This window comes from Myripristis murdjan, chromosome 15 (genome assembly GCF_902150065.1).
Source record: "Myripristis murdjan chromosome 15, fMyrMur1.1, whole genome shotgun sequence".
Lineage (NCBI taxonomy): Eukaryota > Metazoa > Chordata > Actinopteri > Holocentriformes > Holocentridae > Myripristis > Myripristis murdjan.
Genome location: NC_043994.1, coordinates 11,791,497 through 11,813,473, shown reverse-complemented (window position 1 = coordinate 11,813,473; position 21,977 = coordinate 11,791,497). Strand labels below are relative to the sequence as shown.

The 21,977-nt window shown below is 41.1% G+C and overlaps 1 long non-coding RNA gene across 1 annotated transcript; it reads right to left on the bottom strand.

Moving 5' to 3' along the window:
• Positions 1-969: 969 nt before the first annotated feature.
• Positions 970-20,708, bottom strand: LOC115372238 (uncharacterized). Its single transcript, XR_003929437.1, has 3 exons — positions 20,466-20,708; positions 20,073-20,207; positions 970-2,271 (listed from the first exon to the last, which is right to left on the bottom strand). It is a non-coding gene; the product is annotated as an uncharacterized LOC115372238 (long non-coding RNA).
• Between the last annotated feature and the right edge of the window lie 1,269 nt (positions 20,709-21,977).

Here is a 21,977-nt window from a genome sequence, read left to right as displayed (position 1 = left end):
GCCTTTTTGTAGCTCTCACTGAGGTTGCATTGAGTCAAGGTGTTATTTCATTCAGTTTCAGTTTTATTTAATTATGGTTTGCACACACACAATATGTTTCTATGCACTTACATAAAAAGATAAAACTAAATTAGATGACATAACAGATCCACACACTCAAATATGAATACATTGCCAAAGTGTCATTCAGACTGTGTGCTTGTGTCGAGGCTTGCTCTCTGAGTTCTGCTGGGAAAAAAAGAGAGAGAAAAAAAAAACTTGGGACACAGTTATATATATTTATCTAGGAAATTCCATTTGAAAGTACGCTTTAGGATGGAACTCCATGGAAAGGTCAAAACCATCAATCAATCTCTCTCCCAACATAAAACTGCACATCCCTCTTCCTGTCACTCACTCATTATTCCTCCCTCGCCTCGCGCCTCTTTTCGCTCCGTCCCTCCCTCATCTGTTCCTTCTACCAGTCTTATCGTCTTCTTCCTAACGTTTTGCCTCAAGGTAGAGAATAACATTACACTCGGCTACTGAATGGGCTTATTGCATGTGGGTGTACGTGTGTGTGTGTGTGTGTGTGTGTGTGTGTGCATGCTGGCCAACAAGTGGATGTTTGTGTGGCTGTAACTGTTTTCATTCACACCGTGTACTTTAAGTGTGGGCGCTCACATACTTACCCATGTGTTTGTGTGTATATTTTTATATGTGTGCGTGTGTGTGTGTGTGTGTGTGTGTGTGCGCCCGTCTGTGTGAATGAGTCTAGTGGACTGGGTGCGTTAGCTTCGTGGCAGCCCTTGCCCTCCACACCTCTACCATAATCAACCTTTCCCTGCCTGCCTCACCTCACTGACCTGGGCTATTGTCCAGGCACAAAGCTGCACCTCACCAGGCATTAGCATTTTAATCACAACACACACACACACACAGAAATACACACAGAAAAATGCATGTAAACATTGCGGTGTTGTGTGAGCTTACAGACTGGAAGTTCAATGAAAAGAGAACGCGACCATAAAGAATTCTTTATTAGAGGAAAAAAAAACAGATCTGTCATAATGTTAACAGAAAAACAGGTGCTCATAGATTTAACAATAGAAACACAGCAATATTTTCCCAAAATCATTTCAAATCTGTATGTATGTCCTTCATTTGAATTCAAACTGTCCCCTTTCATTGTTCATCTCTAATTTTTCACATATCACCTCTAGTTCTCCACTACCTACTGATTTGCAGGGAATTCTGGATTACACATTTGAGGATTATTACACTTTTTTCCTCTCAAAATATTAATGAGGCTCAAAGGATAATGCATGTGTATTTGTTTGTTTGTTTTGTTTTGTTTTGTTTTGTATGGTCTTCCCCCCTCCTTTACACCTGACACCCACCCACAGGGAGAAATGGAAGTCTCCACCAGGAAATAATTACTCAACATGCCACCATACAAACTTTGCTGTCAAACCCATGTTTTCTTATTTAGGATATATTTGTTTACCAGATCAGCAGGTAAAATCTCAGGGTGAACATTGTCTTATTTTAAAACCTTGAAAAATGAGTAGATTTTTAAATTATAGTAACTATAAAAATGACAATAATGAAAATTGGGCTATAGCACTAAATGACACTGGTATTCTTCCTCAAAATGTGAGAATATTACATTCCTGCTATTCAAGGAACTATTTGTTAGTTGAAAGAAAATTACCCATGATTCTGTAACAGTGAGTGAAGTCAACATATGAAAGGAAACAACTAAATCATGGCGGAGGATGTGACAAAAGGTCCACAGCAGGTTGAATGTATCGTCTGCTGCGTATATATTTTTTTTTATGTGTAGCTGCTTAAATGTTTTCCGTGTGGTTAAATGAACGCATGCAGTGAATACGCTCATATTCCGCAATTACACTGCAGACTTGAACTCACACCCAGCTGTTCTACTCTCTCGCTATGTAGCGATGTAAACCTTCCCCCGGAGCGACAAGTGAATTCTGGCAACAGGTTAACGTCGGTTCCAGCAGATACAGTGAAAGAAATCCCCTCACTTACATGAAAATCACCCATCTGTAAAAAGGGGTGTTGTATTCCAGGTGACACTGATGCCACAGAGTTATCCCCTGGCTGAATAAAAAACAATTCATAACCATGCTAAAAATATTCAACCCCGCTGAATGAGGGAGGAGGACGTGATATCCTCCCGTCTTAAAAGCAGTCTTCCTCTTTCACGCCGTCCCACTCTCCGATCGGTATAACAGGTAATTAGTAGTGTGTCATGGCCCTGGTGAGCTGTGGAACAAGGGAACGGGGGGAGGGTGGGAAGGAGAGAGGAAGAAGAGAGGTGGAGAGAGAGGGAGGGAGAAACAGAGAGAGAGAGAGAGAGAGATTTCTGATTACCTGACAAGTTAGGGCCGGAAAGGCTACACTTAGCCCATTAAAGATTTTTTCTCCAGTGTGACATTTGAGAGCAGCTGCGAAGCCGCACGCCACCTTGCCATTTCCCCGTGCACTGTGCATCCATTTAGGGACAAGGAGGGAGGGAGTGAGAGAGAGAGGGACAGAGAGAGAGAGGCCACCAGGCCATCACGGCGGCACAAATGGATTTCATTCACCAAGGTGAACTGTAGTACGCTGATAAATGCACTTCCTTGAATGTCAGCAAATGTCACCCGAGAAGCCATTTGCCGCCGCTTTAATAGCTTCCCCAAACTTACAGAAGGGGGGACAGAAAATAAGAAGGCATGAGGTGAGAGAAGGAAGGAGCGAGGGACAGAAAGACGGAGAGGGAGAAAGAGTTGACAAGACATGGAGTGAGAGACCGAGACAAATGCAGATGCATACAGTTAAGCAAGGCAGCACACACACCACCACGGAGGGATTAAGACAGGGAGAACAGAGCAGGACAGACGGGAACAAGGTTGGGCTATTGTCACTTCCACATGATTAGGCAATTAGTTACTTGAGATGTCTCCAGCAAGGTGGTTCTGCAAGTAGTTGTTTAAAATATAATTCTGCGCTCACTTTTCTTCTTCCTCTCCTGTTCACTCATGTATCAGGCTTTGTGTTGACGTATCCATTTATTTATGCATCTAGACAGGATGTGTGTGTCTGTCTGTTTGCCATTCTCTCATGTGCACATACATATACATGATATGTACACACACCCTCCTCTGTGGAAGGAGTGTAATGTGAGAAGTTGCTGGTACAGTTGACGTACCGCGGTCTCTCTTTCCGGAAAATCAACCCACAAGACCCGGGTTAAAACATGCTACAGGCGCACACACACACACGCGCGCACACACACATTAGCACCGGCAAAGTTGCATGCGCACACATGCAGTGCACTTGCATGTAAATACAAATATATGCAGGGCTAGCGTACACAAATGCATCCATAAATGCACACACATATACCTCCCCGTAAGTGTTTAACTCTTCAGAAAAGCCCAAACTGGCCATTTTAACAAATCTGGACAAAACTCCAGTTTGGTGCCCCCTAATTTCTCCAATTACTGCAAGTTAACAGTAGAAAATGTGTTAGCTGGAGCTGGGTATCTATCAGTGCTTCACCCTGGGGCATTATCCTGCTTACTATGCCTTCTTAGCCTTACTAATTCAAGATTAGCACGTATAAGCCCTGCCCCCATGACCAGCCAGCGACCTGTTGCCTAAGATCTCTCTCTGGCATCAAACACACAGCAACATGTAAAACTGAATAAGAGAAGAGCAGTGTAGCAAGAACGGGTGGATACTGTGTAAATGTTTCCACGAGGCATGGTTTGTTGCCACAAGAGCCTGATTCGATGTGTCATTGTAAATAGCTGATTACTGATAGGGAGACTTGTCATGTAGTCAGTAACATTAGATACTCATATCATCTGTTCATATAAGAACCTCCCTTTTCTTCTTATACTCTCATACTCTCATTTTTTGCTAATAATTTGAACTGACATCATCAAAACTAATCTCTGTATCAAATTATGAATCATTAGCACCTGCAGCTGCCTTAGTTTTGTACACAATTACCTAGTTTAGAGCTAAGCCCAAAATGCACCAACTTGCAGTTACATCTTGCTACTCCATGAAAAGTGTTATGTAGTGTGACAAAAAATAATGTGAAAAATAGTTATTGTGTCTTCATGCATGCTTGTGCAACAGTCGCATGACCTCTCGTGAGTCGTCACCTCACTTTGGCGAGAGGTCGTGCAGGAGATCGGACAAAATGGCAGAGCAGTCTACAACTTTCGAGGGGTGGAGATGCACATTAGAGTGCGGATCGGGCTGCATATTTTTATCCAAACCCAACCCGAGCTCGAGATTTTGCTCGTCCTCCATCGCCGGATTGCATTTACCATCTGAAATGTGTTGCCTTCAGCGTCATCATGTAAACTCCAGCACTGTACACGGAGTTGCCCAGAACAGACAGTAGGGCCATAATTTGTCACTAAAATAATGCTGACATAAGCGAACCTGGACATATTTTCTAAATATTTGTCTGAACCTGGACCGACCCATCGGGTCCTGACAGGTCCTGACAGGCCTGGGTCAGGTATCCACACTTACAGATTAGTGTTGATACATGGGCATATGCAAGGTTTAAAGTTTACTGTTAACTGGCAGTTACGTGACAATGTATCTAAAGCGATGCTGCTGAGTGTAATGTAACGAGTAGTGAAACAAATTATTTTCCACAGGGAGAAACTAACTAAAGTTATGCATTACTTAAAAAAGAAAAAAGAGTGATACATTACTTTTTTTGAGTGATGACCCCAACACTGTCCATGACATTGGTGGCTTGTTCGCTTTAACCAAAATGCAATCTGCCATAGCAACCACTGAAATTATTGTTATGTGGCATTGCAACCCACAGCACAAACAGCTAGTGAACACAGGGGTCCCCAACCAAGCAACATTAACTTGTGAAATGCAAATAAAAATAACTCCTTGCATGTTTCTGAGTAGCTCCCCACAAATTGCCTTAAAAACATTGAAGAATGTCAACTTTCTTCCAAAAATAATGAAAACAATGAAACATGACAATGACTGGGTGTGGTGAATGGCCATGTTTAGGCTCTGGCTGTAAGTATCTGTAAACCCAGTCCAGTACTGGGTTATAATCAAGACCTAAGGATTCCTTAGGCAGCTTGTAACGTTATCAGTGGTCATATCAGGCTGAAGCCTTCGTCCAGTTGTCGCTCTGTCTGGATTCCAAATGCTCAACTTTGATTATTAAATATTCAGTATGGGAGGTATAAGAGTCATTACATTTCAGCACAAATTTGAATTTGATTTTAAATCTATATCACACATCAGAAGAACATCACTGAAAGTGAGCTACCATTAGGAATATGTAAATATGTAGCAAATATATTAATTATTTACCATGATCAGTGTCAGTGGTTTTCTGCTGATTCAGCAAGAATTATTACCAATCTCTGAATTTGCTGCTGGACTGGTGAATAAATCAGAGATGGAAAGGTACCACTTCACAATGAGCCCATCCTTAAAAACGGTTTAATAATGGTTTATTATTAGGTCATTAATTACATTGTAAACACTATAAATCACCACAAACAATTATAAACAAGTTTTCATAAAACAAAATCTTAGTATTGCTACTTGATTTGTTTACTTTACTTGTGAGCCTGTATTGATGTATGAAAACTGTGGTGTAACATGTTTATAATTGTGTATTAACGGTTTATAAAGTATTTACAACCTAATTAAGTATACACGAGTCATAAACCCTTTATAAGGGTAGTCTTACTGTAAAGTGATATTTATGGAAATAGTCTTGGGACTGTCCCAACATATTTATCACTCCATTTAATTGCACTTTGAACATTACAGGTTGATACACCAGTGTGTAATGTGTTGTTTGCCTAAAAATACTGTACTTTTCCTCACCTGATGACAACTCAGACCCCAACTATTGTTTCACCAGGGTTTGTGTGTATTATGTCATCCACCCCAAAAAAAAAACAAGGTTCTCTCTTCCTTGTTTTCCCCTCTCTTTTTCCTTCTTCTACTTCTTTTTGTGTTTGTACTTATTCTTCTTCCTCCTCAACCTTTTATTCTTCTTCACTTTGTACTTATTTTACTGCTCATGTTGTTAGATGTATTTGTTTGAACAAACGTGTGTGTGTGTGTGTGTGTGTGTGTGTGTGTGTGTGTGTGTGTTTGTGTATGCTGGTCGAATTGACTGCATGAGGGCAATGCTGGCTGCAGCCAATCCTAATCCCCCATTCATTTCCACTAGCAGTTGCTAAGGTTACAAATTACCTTTGGTGCTGGTAAGTGGTTTCTTTTATGACACTGGACGCCCTAATCCTTTTACTGAATACATATTTCATTTAGGATTAGCGAAACAACGGATACAGTTGTTCTTAGAATGTTCCAACTCCAACACACTGTTTTGTTCATGCTCATCAGGCACACTGCTTGCATATCAGCTTCCGACTTCTTTGTATTTTTTTTTTTTAATTTTTTCTTTTTTTAAATATGCTCTTTATTTTAATCTCTTCTCCGTTTCTCAACTGACTAGAGTTATGGGAAAGCCTGAAGGAAGTGTAACTCAATCAGGCAGGTAGCGTTAGATGGTTAACAACACAGCTATTCTCTGGTAAACAATCAATTAGACGGCATTATTCTCTTGGCTAGGTTTCTGTTCTGTTCGGTGTTGTTTACAGACAGCAACAATGGCGACTGTTTGATTCCTTTCATGCCTCCCAACAGCTGATACACACTTATCTGACAGGTTTAAATGAATAGGAGGGAATCTTTATGTGATTGAAAAATTGAATTTCATTGGTTGAAAATGACAAATGCTGCAGGGTTTGAGCTGATGTCTGATATATTAAATTTGTGTGTTTTTGGTGTTGGGGGTCTCCACATCAGGTGGTTTCATTCAAGGCTATCAAATACCATGATCCACGTTTTTCCCATCCTCCAGCGTAGAGCAGCAGCACGTCCTCTCTTTTACTGTTTCTGACTTTCCTCCCACTTTTCTCAATGACCTGGAAGCTGATGTTTGTGCCACCATGTTGTTTAGAACGGGTGTTTTCTCTCCTGAATGTGAAATACATGTGTTGGTTCATATTTGCCTAACCTGATGCTCTTCTACACCAACACAAGATGAAATTGGCCATTTTGAGGACACAATACACAACTTTTAGAATCTATTGATTCAAAAATAAAGCAAAAACATAATATTTTCAGGAGTATTTTCAGAGGGCTCATATTTTAATTCATTTCCTGTCCAGTTCAATGTTATTCAATTCAGTTGAGTTTATTGACATGCTATTAAACCATGACAAAACATTCTGACAGAGGACACAAGATTCCACATACATGACAGTGTTAACATACTATAACGTGACAGTGTAATTAATTAAAAAAGTATTTCATCTAAAAAAGTGTTACACACACACACACACACACACACACACACACACACACATATATATATATATATATATATTAAATATGTATATATATTTAATGTAATGTGTCCTCTTCACGCGTGCCTTTCCATGTCTAATCCAAGTCACTTCTTGACAGATGAAGAGTTACAGAGACTAAAAGGAGGAAAGAGGGGTGAGGTTTAAAGCCTTATTGTTTTGATGACTGATTTGCTGACTGACTGAATGACTGAATGGCTGACAAACTTACAGACTGATTGTCATATTGACTGTCTGCCTGCCTGCCAAACTGACTGACTGACTATTGGGGCTTAGTACTGCTATGTGGTGAGATCATCATCACTGGCAAGCACAACAAAAGACTGATGGGAAGAGGCTGTCAGCTTGTGTGTGTGTGTGTGTGTGTGTGTGTGTGTGTGTGTGTGTGTGTGTGTGTGTGTGTGTGTGTGCGTGTGTGATGGCTTCATTCCTGTATCAACAGAGCTCTCTCTGTGGATGAGTCAGTAGGCCAAGCCTGACCATCATCCTCTCTCATCTCTCCCTATCACACTGCACACACACACACATACACAGAGAGAGGACATCAAAAAGCTCTCAGCACACACACACGCGCGCACTCACAAACACACACACTCACACACACACACAGAACATGGTCTTGGGGGTGAAGTGGTGCTCAGAAGGAGTGAACTTGGGGTCGGTGTGAAGAGAGACGAGAGACGGCCAGATAACACGGCTGTAGGAGAGACACTACATCCTGCTTAACATACTATCAGAAACACACTGGTGAAAATGTGTCTGCACGCATGTGTATGTGCATGTATACACGTGCATGTACGCATGTGTGAGTGTGAGTGCATGAGAGTCTACCTGCGTGGGTGTGTTGTTTCCACTTTTCCTACTAACCAAACCAAAAGATCTGTTCTCTGTTTTACACTTTTAACTCGTATCATAGTTCTATATATTTCCCAAAGCTGACTATCTTCTCTACCCTTTTTGGCACAAGGGATGAAATAAAAAGAGAGCAGCAGAGAGAGAGAGGTGACATGAAGAGGGAGGGGAAGGGGGGGCACTTTGAAAGGAGGGACATGTGGGGGAAGGGGTTTAGTGTAACACCCGGCTATCTACCTGTCTCTCTGTCTGTTTGAAGGAAAGAAGGGCTTTCAATCTAACACAGAGCCAAGCTGTTCTCCTCTGTGGCAGCAGTATGTTTGTGTGAGTGTGTGTGTGTGTGTGTGTGTGTGTGTGTGTGTGTGTGTGTGTGTGTGCATGCATGTGTGTGTGCGTGGGTGTGCATGTGTGGATGTGTGTATATTCTCCTTTCCTGCTTGGTCTCAGGGGCACCATGGCTAGGAGGAGATAGGCAGACAACCAACATCTCTCTCTCTCTCTCTCTCTCTCTCTCTCTCTCTCTCTCTCTCTCTCTCTCTCTCTCCTCTCCTATGTGAGGCCTGCATGTAGATGTCTCTATACTGAGACTGAGAGAGAGAAAGAACAAGAGACGGAGTGAGACAGAGGAGAGAGCGAGAGGGAGACGGGTGTATAGGAGAAGCAGCAACAAAACAGGCTCTGTCTTTGCCAATGCAAACCTCCTCTGTAGGTCTCTCTCTCTCTCTCTCTCTCTCTGTCTGCCTCTGTCTCTGTAATGGCTTCTTGTTTTGTAAAATCGCATTCATTGATGGTAAAGTTCCCCCTCCTTTCCTTTTCCTCTCTCTCTCAATTTCTGTCTTTCTTCATCCCCTCTATCCCTTTCTCAGTCCTACCTCTATCCTCTCCATCCTGTCATCCTTCCTTCCATCGTTTTTTTTCCCTGAGTAGAGACGAAGAACAAGTGGTAGGTTTGTCCATGGACTCCAGGGTTGCTTCATACATATGGTGTAGGCCGAGCTGCTGCTGCCACTGAGCATCACTCAGATTAGTTGTTACATACTCAAACCCTAATCCCAGAGGCCGGCCTCCATATAGAGAACCTGATAACAAGTACTTGAGTGCCCACTGATTCTTCATACATGAATTATAAGCATACTATAACCATATGCAGTCATCTTAAATTATTACAATGACAGGAAACATTTGATTCGCTATACAGTTCCCCATAAAGTATTTAATTCTCTGTTTTTCTATGTTGTTTATATTATGGCTTATTAAAGCATGTCAGTGCATTCAATTTTGTTCTGATTATGAATAATATAGTGATTATAATAATGCTATAATGTGCTATCAAAATGCTATATACACAATGCATTTCTACAGTGTTCCCCACAATATTAAATATTATGTGTCGTGAGTAATCACCTATAATTTACTTTTTCAAACTGAAGTTCAAATACAGTTTCAGGTCGTTGTTGTTGTTGTTGTTGTTGTTTTATTTTGTTTTTCACATTGGTTAAATATGAAAAGCTACTATGGCAAATCTGAGGCAATGGGGATCACAGGACATGTGGTAAAATATGATTTATTTGAGGTCATCTGGGAAATTTTCCATGTCACTTCAATCATAGGCACACCCACTTTTAACCAACCATGTGTCCATTCATCACTTTGAAAGAAACAGTGACAACAAAGTTATTATAAAATTGCCTTTATTCTTGCTTTAAATTCTAAAGCTTAATTTTTCAGCATATCCATATATTCAGATGTCTCTAACAAAAACATTCAGAACAACAAAATTAAGAAATCACAGAATATGCACTAATATAAGGTTACTGGCATGAGACACACTGCTGAAGACTACTTTAAACTTAAGCTATACTTTGCCATTATTTAACTTTTGATTACAAAATAAAAGCTTAAAAATAAGGCTTAACATAACTGCTGTCACTTAGAATAGGTCATATGAATAGAATAGAATAGAATAAAACAGAATAGAATAGAATTTGTCCTTTTAGAATCCTGCAATAATTATCCTGTAACAATTAGTACTTATTTGTTTGCTATTCTTAACATCATAACAACCTATATTACATCATAGAGGCATGATTTTCATTCATTTACTCTGAAGGAAAATTATATTTATAAACTGATAGGCTTAAACATTGATGGTAAATATTGCAATGGTAAATAAAAAGGACAAACTGTGACCTGCAGGGAGTTCATCGTCATAAATGGCGTCAATATGAGACATGGTTTTTGTTTTTTTAAGGATAGAAATCATTTATGTGTTTTTTTTTTTTCTCTTAAAAGTCCCTAAATCAGTAAAACTATGTAGTGTTTGAGCTGCTACCAACTTATCTAGTGTTTCATATAAAAGGACCCTAAGTGAAATTTTGGCCAACAATCACTATTGGAGAGCTATTGTTGAGCTTGCCAACAATGTTGGAAATTAAATACTGCTGTTGAAATTTAATTTGGTGATTTAAAAAAGGGATAATTGCTCTTCATTGCTTTTTTGTTCAATAAAATGGCCATTTTGTGAATCTTAATATCTGTAATATATGGACGATTTCAATGATATATTTGAATTAAAAAGCGCTATTTTATTGTTGCGCTGCTCTAAATCTGGGAATAACCCCCTTTCACAAAAACCGCTCGGTATTTGAGCCTTAAAAGGTGGGTAAAACTCTACAGCTCCAATAATGAAAGTGGAGAAATGGTTTTAGGTGGGTTCACCTTCCACTTCTGAGGCAGCCTTGGTGCCTTTTCAGGGAGGATATAAATAGGCATGAGACTTCACAAGTACAAACACAAAAGATTTTTGTCAGGCAGCCGGGGAGGGACGCTAAACTCCCCAGCGCCCTGTGACGTGGTGATATTGGTTGTTTTCCTGTCAGGGGAAGATTTAATAAACGCAGAAAAACAAACAGGGTCTGTGTGGTGACGGAGTTGTGGGGTGAGGACGGTGGCACTGGACACATCCTCCTCTAGGAAGGAAGCGGATTTGTGGAGAGAAAGCAAACAGAAGCCGCGAACGGGTCTGTGTAACCCCGCCGTGAACCCACGACCTTACCTTCCGACTACTTCCCATTACCTCTGCACGACATTTAACCCACATACCGCAAAGCGCACACGCACACGCATCATTGTGTGCGGCTGTTTTGAGGAGGTGGAGGCCATTAACGAGGAGCGAGCTGTTCATGGAGGGGTCAAAAGAATGAAAACCACCATGTTCAGAGGGCAATTACGGAACAGTGGATGGTCTGTGCAGCCACAGTCTGCTGGAAGAGAAAATGTAATGTTGCGTTACATCGGCTACAACAACTTTCTGTACACAAAAGTAAGATAATAATAATAATAATAATAATAATAATAATAATAATAATAACAGCCTGTTCCACTGGAAAACATGTCGTTTTATATAGGTAAATAGTTATTTTTTTTATTTATTTATTTTTTGAAGGATAGTATATTCTACAAATATGTAGCATAACTTTCTTGTTATAAGATAGTTGTGGTGATAGAAGATATAAATGAATGTATGCGATATGTTCTCAATACTCGCTACTGAGTAGGCAACAGACACAATGGCTGGAAAAGTTAGGTTTGATATAGTCTAATAGTGTAGTCACTATACAGCACAGTTTATACGGCGTCTACACTAAGATCACAGCAAGACTCGCTTATTACAGGATTATAAAGATAAAAACACACACTGTAATTTAATTCACTAGAAATTCGTATTATCGGTTTACAGCAGTCATTTTGTTCGGGTAACAATCAACAATGACACTGGAACTCAAAACTCATAAAAGTAAATTGAAAGATACAGACTGTTTGTAGCCTTATTTGATGGCCTATAGGAGCATAACACGTTGTTGTGATCTTTACAAATGTATTATTAGCCTTGGAACCTAATACTGTGCTGCTTCAGTAGAGTTTATAATGTCCTTGAAATACTTTGTGGTAATGTATTCCTATAATATTACTATAATATTCCTGTAATAGGGAAGCATAGGTCTATAAAGCTTTTATAATTTGGCTTTTGATTAACCTTAACCTTTTGCTGTGGAATTAATAGGCCTAACTAAAATAATAATTTATTGATATTCATTTATACATGTCTTCATGTATAAATGAATGTACACACACACACACACACACACACACACATATACATACATACATACATACACACACACACACACACACACACACACACATACATACACACACACACACACACACACACATATGATTAGGATTAGCCCGACAAGACTGTTTTTGTATAGGTTTCTCCTCTGTAAGTGGCTAAGCTGTCCAATAAATGTTAAGAGATAAATTAACTGAGTGGAAGGGTCTTGGTTCTTTAAGATGAGGGCCGGTCTCTAATGAAATGAAGATCAGACAGATCCACAACTACAGCTGCCGCCCATAAATGTTTGATAAGCGGCCAGGATAATGGCTCCTCAAATCACTCACACATAAACATCTCCATCACGCTCCGACATCTGCCATGCAAAGCTAATCATTTAGACCTGAATAATGAATGGTCATTTACAACAATAAAGCAGAAATATAGTAGTATCATAGCATTTTACATAAGATAGACATAGGTCACTAGTTAGAGTCACTCAACAAAATAATGACTATAGTCGGCTAATAATCATATCCCTTACAGGGGTGCGCACAGGTAATAGCTGACTTCATTCATTCATTCATTCATTTACTTATATTTTATTTGATATTCCCACAGCACTCCTGCAGTGAGTGTTTCTGGTTGGTTTGTGGACCTATAGTATAGTATCACAGGATTCCCACATTTCTTTATACTGTTGGATATATAGGCTGGCATGGGGAGAAGGGAGCGCAGTATGTATGAGCCCCATGCGTATGAAAACATTGTGGTTTCAATGGCAGGGAGTGGGTGTGCGTGGTGAGCGCATCCAACTTGATACAAATACTGATAGGACATGGATTCTGTAAGCCAGCATCGCAGGCTATCAGCCCTTCATTAAAAAGCCTAATTCTCCACTATGAACATCAAAGAGATAAGCAAAAATCACAGGGTGCAAGTGACATGTTGAAATAAGCCTCTGATGATTTATGCTCTTCATAAAAAAGGCTTACTCTGACTGAATTTTAAATAATTTAAATTTAACTAAAGGCTGCTCGTTAGATTACTATGATGTTGATAAAAACAAAACTGCCAGATCTCGTTCAGTTAATCAAGTTTTCTATTTTTCCGATGAACACACTTAAATGCCCATTCAAATTATAGTCTAAAATATGAATGGCTCTGTAGGCCTATAGCATGCTTTAAGACCTAAAACAGAAACTATTTCCATATGTTGCGCTTGCGGATACATTACCTATACTGTATATCACAGTCTACAGTGTGTGTGTGTGTGTGTGTGTGTGTGTGTGTGTGTGTGTGTGTGTGTGTGTGTGTGTGTGTGTGTGTTTTGCTTTCTTGTGGTTATAAGCACAAAGAAGAGACTGTAAACTGCTAAGAATTCGTGCACGTGCAGATGTCACAAAAAAATGGAGACAAAAAAATATGCATGCTGAGATAGGGAGAGATCTTAATAATTACAGAGAAACTTGTATGGGGGAATCAAGGTGTAGTGATCTCAGAGAGATGTAAAGATGTCATTATTTTTATTTTTTTAATATTATTAATATTATTATTGATATTATTATTATTATTATTATTATTATTATTATTATTATTATCAGAAGTAGTAGGCTAGTAATAGAAGTAGTAATAGAAGTAGTAGTAGTAGTAGTAGTAGTAGTAGTAGCAATAGTGGTAGTAGTAGTGGTATTAATGTTGTTGTTGTTGTTGTTGTTGTAGTTGCTGCTGCTCCTGTTGTTTCTGGAATTGTAATTGGCTTATTAATCGTGATTCTAGCACAGAACTGGGGTGGGCTATATTCTCTTTTTATTGGCTAAATTATTCCAAAGGATGGGCTTCTCACACTGGGAACCATATCACATTAGACATAATATAGGCTAGACCTCGACTTTGTGTCCCTCAGATGTATGCAAGTGTAACTCTGGCTACCTGTTGCTCCTCTCCTCCTCTGACCTCCTTTCCTTTTCTCTCCTTCCCGTTCATTTCCTTTCCCTCCTTTTCTCTTAATTCCTTTTTTCTCCTTCTCTCTCCCTCCTTTCCTTGTACCTGTCACTGCTACGCAGCCCTCCCGCCCCCTCCTCCCGTGTTCTCCCAGACGTCCGCTATTGATCTTGCGAGCCAAACGGAGCTGCGTGACACAAATCAGATTGGACGGGCGCTGCCCACCCGTGAGTAACCGGTACCTTGACCGCCGCATCCCTCCGTTATTATCCTGTAAGCTAATATCGAGCTATAAAACGGATAGTTCCTCCTCACTTCTGATTGGCTGAGTCGCGTCCGAGGCCGTAGTGATGTATCCGATAAACTCACACACGTGTGACCGCATAACAGCAGACACTATCCACTATCACAGTTAATGTGGACGACAACCATCACTCACAGCGGCGCTATAGTGTTGCCTAGCAACCACTTACTACTACTCCTCGAGACCTCTTGGAATAACCTTTAGGCTAATAGCTATACTGTTATTTTATTTGTTATTGCCTAAAAATGCAATGTGTATACAGCCAGTGTAATTTATTTTTTAATAACCGGAATCTGTGTTAGTCACAAAGTTCCTGGACGCTTTGTGCCATGAGTAGAGCCTCTTAGCTGTGGTAAAGCACGGCCTCCATTGATTCATTACATAGCCTAATTAGAAAATAATCAATTGTAAGCCCGATGTGCTATCACGTTTCACGGTGTGAAGGTTCTCAGGGTCATTTAAATTGACTTTCAGACACTTTATAATGCGTTGGAGAGGGCTGACGTGAGTTTCTCTTTAGTTTCAACCAGTGCCAAAAGATTAACTTTTGGAGTCTATAAAACAAGTTGCATTTATATCCTTAAAGTGTGTACACGTGGCAGAGTTAACCTTAACAAAGACATGTTAAACTTTCGAATTCATCTAACATAGTCACAGAAAACTAAATCCCAATCTGTTACTGTCGCGTGTAGGCCGAAGGAAACTGTATGGAACAGTTCCATAACAAAACAGACCTACTTTTTTAAAACAAATCCTCGATAGAGGCTACAGGATAAACCAAATATTCTCCAACAAGCCTATTCTGCTTGTGACTATTCTTCTACTGTTTTAGACTGCCTGCCTTCCTGCCTGCTTGGTCCCTCTGTAAAGGAATTGTTCTCTTGAACAATCATCACAGCCATGCAGGCCAACAATCCCTGCACGCTGAGCGGATATGACATGGCCCACCTCTTTTACACTTGATGCCTGTCTCAAACTTGACTTGGGGGTAAACGGGCAATCGAGTGGAGTAATGTCAAAAGCTGCAGTCAAGGAGTGGGTGGTGAGAGAGAGAGAGAGAGAGAGAGAGAGAGAGAGAGAGAGAGAGAGAGAGAGAGAGAGAGAGAGAGACAGAGAGAGAGAGAGAGACAGAGAGAGAGAGAGAGAGAGAGAGAGAGGAGAGAGAGAGAGAGACGTCTGTTTTGTTCATTGCGTGCCATGCAAACCCCGCAACAAACAAAATGTGAGACAATGACAATGGCACGGTGGCTGTAACCTTAACACACACGCGCGCGCACAGTGAAAGGGAGAGAATGAGAGACAGAGAGAGAGAGAGAGAGAGAGAGAGAGAGAGAGAAAGAGAGAGAGGCGACTCAATATGGATCTGCAGCCTATAGATCACTCACATCGGTCGATTACAAAATAAAGCTTTAATGAAAGCATTTACCCGCAGAGAGAATGGGGGCGGTCAAATGAATGTGACAGGCGACTGCTAACACTGTAAACCTATTCTGCTTGCAGCAACTAGATATTTAACGCAGTCTTGCGCCGCAACATAAAATTAGATTACTTTTAAAGTCACTATAATATACTTAGAGAGTGTGTGAGAAAAGTTTTTGCAACCTTATTATACTTTATGTTATATAAGGCCTATCTCTTATGGAACCACTATAAATAATCCTATTTCTTCTGTGATGTTTGCCCAGAAAGATTTTTTTTTTTTTATCACATCTAGTCCGTGCTGTGGACTATATGCCTCATATCCTCATGTGCCATAACATTAACTTATGTTTTCATAACGTCACTATGAGGCTGTTTCTCACTTGAAATGTTAAAATCTAAAAGATCTTCGGTGGAGTTTGACCCTGACGCCAAGATGCACCCACAATCCAACAGGCTCCGCTGGGTTAAATGGGACTTTCTGGGAAAAAGAGTTGAGTGGACTTGATTGTAGACACGATGCTATCTGAGGTATCCAGATCTCTCACATTAGTAGGCTAAGCTTTGAGAGCGATATGTCAGCCAGAGTAATTACGGCTTGTCAGCTCCTGTGACACCGGGCTAAAGGCCCCTCTCCACAACTCCTATCTACATTTAAGAGCCACACAACCTAATCACCCTTGACAGTCAAGTCGAAAACATTCATATTTTCTTTGATAAATTCTGTCAACATCATTTGTTTATTTATTTATTTATTTATTGCTGATGTAATCCCCATCATCGTGTTAGTTCTCCTGAGTACACTTTCATTCTCACACAAGAATGAGTGATGCACACTGGTTCTTCAAGGGTTTCTCGATGAGAAATAGCCTAATGTCTTTGCAACTCTCCGATGTTTTTTTGAATGTGAATGAATTCGAAGTGGCTTTTATTACTTCGCAGTATACATGAGACATAACAGCCATATGAGTGGCAGCGTCAAGCTCTTAGTTCCTCAGTTTTAAAACCGCCCTAATTGTCATATTCGTCATTGACGCAAGGATAGGAGATGGGAGGTGAGAGTGAGCATCATATGCAAAGCTTCGGGCAGTGCATCAGATATGCACCCATTATATTTCTTTCTTTCTCCGTGTCTCTGTCTCCAAATCAAGCCATCTACCTGGAAGAGTGAACACATGGCCTCCTCCAGCGTCGCTGCTCCGCGTCACACTGCTGCTGCTGCTGCTCTTTAACGAGGGGGACGAGGCGACAGCACGTTTACGCTGATGGTGAAAGACGACATGAGGACAAAGTGGGCATTTTGTTGGATCTACCTGCATAGGGAAATAGCCTGAGTGAGCGCTAGAGTGCTTTAGCCCGTTGGTTGGATTAGAAGCGCGCGGGGCGTCGTATTCCTCTAAATACTGGGGACAAACATTCACATTTGTGGTGATTTTAACAGCTGCTGGTGTGCATAAGAGTTTTACCAATAATGGGAAATCACTATAACTGTAAGAGATTGTCCTGTCAGTTTATGGGGCCTAACAACAGCATAAAAACTCCATCTGTAAGCACGTTGGTACATTTGTCTATAAGGACTGACAGGACAGAGCAGATTTCCCACATGACAACGTGGACCCTTGCGATTCCTGCTGTTAATGCTGTTGCATTAACAAATAAATAAACCTCACTCCAAACAAGAGGACAGGCAGACAGTCGTAGTAACTTTAGAGGCATACCCCGGCGCATCCACCTTTTTATTTCCAAAACTGGACCTTTTACTTTAAATTGAACTGAATTTAAGTTGGATATTAATTTTAAAACCCTCCCCAGTTCCGCGGAGGTCACCTGTTTTGTTTAGGAAATGACGACCAGCGAGCAACAAGAGACTAGACGAGCCTAATTGATTTTTAAGTGGTGTCTCTGCGGGTTAGGAGAGTTAGGAGAGGGGAGTCCACTTCAGGGATCCGCCAAACTCCTCCAGTTTGTACCTGAATTGAGGGGCAGTGATGTGTTGCTGATGCGGCTCAACAACCCACACTGGGGGCGAGACGAGGGGTGGAGAGAGGGGCCCAGGGCCGTGCACGGTACTCTGGTGGGATGGAGGGTGATTGTAAGTGAATTTACTTCTGCAGAGGCAAGCTGACATGTCAAGCCCCATTCTCCAAACAATGGAAGATACAGCAGGTTTTGATATGGGCACGCACACACAAACACATGCTCTCTCCTTTCTCTTTGTCTCTCGCTCTCTCCCTTTTGCAGTTTTAACGCATTCTCATTGGCAAGCTACTCTCAGACAGTTGTCATTTTCAACACATTTGTTTGTCTTGGGAAATAAAAGTTACTTGTTAATATGCTAGTACATGTGACGTGTGGTTATTACCATTTGTTACATAAAAAAGTAGTCAAACACAAATAATGCGTGCTGTCCCCAACCACACACAGATATGTTGAAAATGTCGCATTCTTTTTAAGAGTGTATGCTCCACCCACCTTTAGTCGAGACACGCACGCACACATACACGCACACTCACGCATCATGCAGCCTAGTCCTGCAGAAAAAAAGCAAGCCTCCCTTAGAGGGAACGGAAGAAAGGGGGGAGAGGGAGGCCGGCTTGAAGCTCCACTCTTCCAGGGTCTCACACACAGGATCCGGGCGCACGGCTCCATTGAGTACGGGGAGGCTTTTGCATGGAGGTTCATTAGAAGTAACGAGTTGACACAAGGTAAATCTTAATGTTGAGGCGCCATTCTCTCCCGGCCCGGGGAGGAGCCCTCATTAACTGTCGCTAACAACCCGTGTAAATACACTGATTGGACAGCTCCGATACAAGCTCCCAGCCCTGCCAGGAAGTCCCTCTAATGAGACCACACAATAAAAGAGAGAGAGAGAGAGAGAGAGAGAGAGAGAGAGAGAGAGAGAGAGAGAGAGAGAGAGAGAGAGATTGCTAAAGTTTTCTTCATGCTTTGCTGTAAAAGTTGGCGCCACATTTGCAGATCATTGTAACATTATTGGTCAAACTTTCTGAAATAGCTTGGGCCTAATTGCCTAATAATATATATGTTTTTGCACTTCAGATGTTTTGGTATTTAACACATTCTGTCAGTCCAAATATATGTAAAATTCCATACATATTTTTATGGTATCCTGAAGGGAAAATGTACTTGTTTTAGAGAAGGAGAAAAAAAAAAAAAAGTATTGATTCAGCAGTAGGCTATCTGCGGGCAAGATACACTGCAAAAAATATCCATCTGAAAAAGTGACTGAGTCTCAGATTCAGTCCTAAAATATTCCTCTTATCCTTATCATTATTATAATTATTATTTTATCAAAACAAGGAACCTCTGCACTTGTCGGCGAGTCGACTCCACTAATTATAGTCTACTTATGTCAGGGAAACGTGTTGAAAGTGACAATATTTAGAAGCAAGGTAGAATATAAGACATATTTCTCCAGTAGAGGCATGAAATATAAACATTGTTTAAAAAAATAATGATAATAAAAAATACAAATAAAAAATCTGTAGCAAGATGATCTGCACTGGAGACATGTGAAATTATCTCAGAAGATTTTTCCACTCGATGACAGATTAAATGACATTGCTGACATGGATATTTTTTGCAGTGTAGGTGCAGTTTGTCTCCGTGCCCTGGTAAAGGCCGGTGTGGGACGGAGGGGATTGTGCGCCCCGTCCCGACAGCATCACACATGTGCTCTGCAAGGACACCGATTTCCCCGGTGCTCGCTGAATACAAATGAAAAAAAAAAAAAAAAAAAAAAAACATTTTTTTCCTTCAAGTCATTATATAGAAAAGTTACCGATCCTGTTATAGTTCCATTCATTTACATAGAAAATGACCAGCCTTTTAACTTCATTTAATAATTATTTTTAAAAATGCTTGAAGATGAAAATAGTCATTACTTTTTTTATTCGTGAATATTACGGGCAGATTATACAGACAAAATATCATTGACGGAAACGGATCTCCGTGTGTTGGCTGAGACAAAACTTACTGGAGCCGCGTTAGGATCGGATTTCCACCCTGATCTTGGACAAATTGACCAGTGACATTTCAGCGAACAAGTGCACTCGTCCAGTCCCCAAACTCAAACGCTGACAGCCCCTGGGCTCGAAACCTGCCCACACTTCTGCAAGGTGAAGAAGAAGAAGAAGCACAAAAAGCAGAAAAAAAAAAAATAATAATCGATGCGTGTAAGTATGTCAAACAACACAAGCGTTCAATTTCCACATCACTTAATCAAAACCTAAATCATTTCTTGACAAGGGCATGCTAATTAAAAATTCTCCCACTTTCAAAATGAAATGCATGCATGCGAAAAATTAAACACCCAGTTAAAAGAGATAAAGGGGAAAAATGGAAAACGTGGTAATTTCTGCATACGCACCCGTCATTGCTCCAAAAATCTCGTCCTGTGTAAATGCTGAGATGAATCCAGGATGGAGCTGCAGGCACATGAGGCGCTCCTGTATTTGCCAGGGAGGGGTGTGCTGCCTTTTCTGGCCAGCCTCTGACAAGCCGGGGTCAACGAGGGAGCAAAAAATAAAACAAGTCCCTTTCTTTCGTGCCTTCTTTCTCTTTCCCTCTCACCTTTACAGTCAACACCTCTTTCTTTCTTTCTCTCATCCGGTCCCCTTCTCTCTCTCTCTTGCACCCCGTACATGACGTAACACCAGCTTTGTTTATTTCCCTTACTGAAACACGCTGATAGAGAAAAATAACTTACTAATTGTCAATTAACCGGAACGGTAATTAACATTTCAAATTCAGTGCGTGCTGCGTTATCTGTAGGAGCTAAAGCGTAAGTTTTTTTTTTTAGTCTAGTCGGTAGGTCTAATGATAAATAGTCATAATAATTATAACAGCAACTTTATTGGCGTTGCACTTTTCTAAACAAAGTTTGGGAAAGTGCACAGGAACTTAAGCTACACGAGCAAAGAGGAGGACGGCTGCAAAAACGAAAAGCATGGCAGATGTTCATACCTAGCCATCGAGTTTTTTTTAGTGTCACCGCGTGGAAAATGCTGTATATTTTGCCGTGTCTGAGGGTTTGTGCTGTAAGTAAACGGAGAAGACACTAAATGCTCGGTCTGCATTCAGAGCTCTCGTCCCCCGCTGCTCGGAACATTCAGCAAGCCCTCGGATAAACACACAATTACGGCAGGTGAATAAACGTGTTTGGGGGGTGTTAATTACATGCTTAACGTAAACAAAGGCCATGTAAAAGAATGTGAATTACCAGTGGCTCTTTCCCCAATCCCCATTCAGGTTTTACATTTCACCTCTAGTCTCTTCGAGGAGTGATTTCCGAATTGCCTGCGAGGGCTACCTCCATAGAGGGCTCCTCCAAAACATAATGCTGCATAATACCTGGAGCCTCGGCTTGAATGGTGATCACCTAAATTGGTGCACCAGGAACCCAGTCAGAGAGGAGGCTTTGCATATTCGGGATAGTGCTGCTAAGCCCACTCTTAACCTAATGTTGGGATCGTGTGTGTGTGTGTGTGTGTGTGTGTGTGTGTGTGTGTGAGAGAGAGAGAGAGAGAGAGAGAGAGAGAGAGAGAGAGAGAGAGAGAGAGAGAGAGAGAGGAGGGGTTAGGCTAGGTTAGTTTTAACACCAGCATGGAAATACCAGCCTTTACTTCCAGTCCACGGAGCTTTCCAACGGGACCAATTCAAGTGCCACTTGGAATTAGTTCTCCTGAGGTCCGTATGACAGCACAGTGGACAGGTTTGATCCCATAGACACAGCTTACCCCTAACCCCCTGCGCGCGCGCGCGCGCACACACACACACACACACACACACCAAACACCTCACCCTCCAACAAGATCATCACCACCCCAGCTCCGTATCACGTGCGCGCGCACAAACATGCACGCACAGGCACCCTGTAAAG